The following is a 3010-nucleotide window of genomic DNA, read 5'->3' on the forward strand; positions in this document are numbered from 1 at the left end:
AAAAAAAAAAAAAAAGTTATAAAGTTACTAATTAATTAGTAATTTATATTGTTGAATAATACATAATTTATAAATACATATTTTTTAAAATATTTGACAATTTATTAGCACATATTCCAGATTTTTTAGCACATAAAAGTGCTATCCCTATTGATTATCAATGTTTGGTTTTTACAAATATAGGTGTCGGAAACGTAGTCTTCCGGGAGTGGGGTTTGTATAATTCCAAATTATTGGGCTAAGCTAATAGTGGTCTGAAAAAACATAATCAATGAGTATTGAGCAGAAAATCCAACGGATTTTGATTGCAATCTAGAAAATGGTTTAATATCACTCAATTAGCTTCGATAAAATTCCAGATGCCTGCTGAGTATTTAAAAAAAACACTAAACCAACTTACTTTTTATTAAGTTAGGGAACCTCAATTTTTTTAAATACAAATTTTGTATTTTCAAGTGAGTAGGTATGCATCTTCGTGTTGTATGTACGTGTTTTTAACTTTCATCGCATGCAGTTTCCCATAAAACCATTCTGTAATCCGAACTTATCTGTTATCCGAAGTAACTCCGTTTTTGTTTCCTTATCTAGATCAGGATGTGGATAAAACCGATATTGTTTATATCTTATATCGCTATAGTTACATTTTTACAAGCTCATTAATTTGTTTATCTATCAGATTTTTAACCCAGTATATTTGGTTAGTTTTTATGTTCAAAATGTTTTTCGGGAGTCTTCTTCGATGTAGAAGAAGCTTTTGAGTAATATAATTGTGAAAATCTATTTTACATATTTTTTAAAATTAATTTAGCCAAATCTTTTACACATGTCAAATCATCCACCCTGACTGTTGTAACAGTTGTACTATACTTCATTATGTGGCACGTTTCCTTTCTTTATCCTTTCATACATAAATACAAATAACTACTTATAATCCTACAACCTAAGTTTCGAATGTTTTTTTTTTGGAAAACTTTTTTAGGAATTTATACCTTTTATATCACTTCTTTATTCATTATGTCATCCAAACAACGTTTCGGGCTCTTCTGCTCACTATCTTAAATGCCAATTATTATAAATTCGTGAAAATGAATAAAATTTTTTTACTATAGACTTTTTTCGTCAAAAATTTTTAGTGATTGGTCATGTTTTCTCACATAAAATTCAGATTCGCTTGGTCATTTAATCATCATGTGTATGTAAGAGATATATATGAACTCAATTCAAGGCGTGTGAAAGCGCGAGGCAGACATGATTGGTATAGTTATTATTTAATTCAACACAAAGTGTTTGCTATTAAGTTGTTACAATATTACCTCCAATATCAGATTTCAACTACTAATCTATTTTTAAAACGTTTCGTGTTTATATTTAATGAAAGAGACCTTGCGTGACGGAAGGCTATGCGAAAATCCGAAGGCGAAAACTATTTTTTGTCTATTATACTTATTCATTTCTTATTTGTATTTTTTTTATTTATCTATTTTTCTTCTTCTCTTTGATTGGAAAAAAAGTGTCTTTAATTATTTTTACACAACTGTTCTCAGGATATCTTTGTTAATTAGTTTGAAGCTTCATTATTAATGAAGTGTAAAGGCCTCTGCACATTTTCAAAACAAGATAACTCGCAAACGCGCAAGCGTGTAGTAGGTCATTTGGCTTGGTACAAGTAGGCCTGCGTTTGCGGCGACCCGTTGAGTGTCGGTTTTTGGGCACAGTTCAAAGGGCGCTTGTGCTGCATTCACACGTTTGTTTTCAGTTATCATTGTTTTAGAACGAACAACAGACTAATGTTTGTGCTCTCTATGGTGTAATTAATTAAAGAATTTCCTCGACCTTCGGATTCAATAATTGTTCTCTCTCAACATTCTCCTCTTCTTCTATTCCTAAGACCCTAGCCAGGGAACCACCTCCTGAAGTCCACGCGCACATGATAACGTTGAGTTCAAGAGAAGAAAAAAATATTTCTTACAGTGGTTTCTGGATAACTTAACAGATATACAGCTAGGAAGTAAGTTCATAAAACATACTGTAAAGCTACTTTAACTAGGATTACCAACTGAAGATATGGGATCACCCGAAGATAAATCTGATGAAACAATGCAACAGTCTCCTCAGTAACCTTGTCTACAAATTGATTTGTTTATTTAATAATTTACAAAGCCTCCATAATCAAAAGTGAGGAAAATGAGGGGGGTAACAAGGAGCTGAGGTTTTAGGCTCTACATGGAGTAATAGGAACTGTTTAAGGATAGCTATGAGAATTATTGTAGTTCCTGTTGGAGATGCCGGCCAAATTGGAGCGGGTGATCTCGGCAAGCACTATGACTCCTACCAGAATCCCAATCACGTCTTGTCCAACCACATGACCGTCGCCAAGAGAACTATGATTGAAGTCTATATATTTCAATAGGTACTGATCAAAACACTACTCTAAGGTTTTCATGTATGTGCGGAAGTGGTTGTACTGAAGTAGAGCAAGAAATAATAAGGAGATTGGGAAGGTGCCAAGAATCGAAGAGACCTTAGGTTTTTAAATATTGATCCTTAAGGGTATGAGTTTGGTGCTATACACATACGCAAACATTGAGTATATTTCAATAACTGATGTGGTATGATTAAATTTTGATGCAATATATTCCATTTCTAGACATTGTTTTATGTTTTTCAGTATTGCTAATGCCTCACTTGGTGAAATGTTTTTGTTTTTTTCGGCCAAGACTCCCATTGGAGTCCTATACTGCCTTACCATGGTTGGGGGTCAAAGTTCTTCATTTTTTGGGACCACCACTCAATGAAAAAAGTCAACGCCCCAGGCCGGATTCGAACCGGCACCGCCAATAGACATCAAATTGGTAAGACTGTGTCTTAACCACTGAGCTATGTGCGGTCCTGGTGAAATGTTGATGTTATAGTTATCACATAGTATTTAATAGATGTGTTTTATTGTATAATATATTAATTGTGTATTTAATAGATGTGTTTTATTGTATAATATATTAATTGTGTATTT

The 3010-nt window shown here is 33.1% G+C and overlaps 1 protein-coding gene across 9 annotated transcripts in view; it reads left to right on the forward strand.

Annotated features, from left to right (window-relative positions):
- Positions 1-3010, forward strand: part of snu (snustorr) — a 524182-nt gene that overhangs the window by 467540 nt on the left and 53632 nt on the right. The gene's annotated exons all lie outside the window — the stretch shown is intronic.

The sequence above is a fragment of the Halyomorpha halys genome, unplaced genomic scaffold, assembly GCF_000696795.3.
Source record: "Halyomorpha halys isolate HHAL.00 unplaced genomic scaffold, Hhal_1.1 Scaffold2.1, whole genome shotgun sequence".
NCBI lineage: Eukaryota > Metazoa > Arthropoda > Insecta > Hemiptera > Pentatomidae > Halyomorpha > Halyomorpha halys.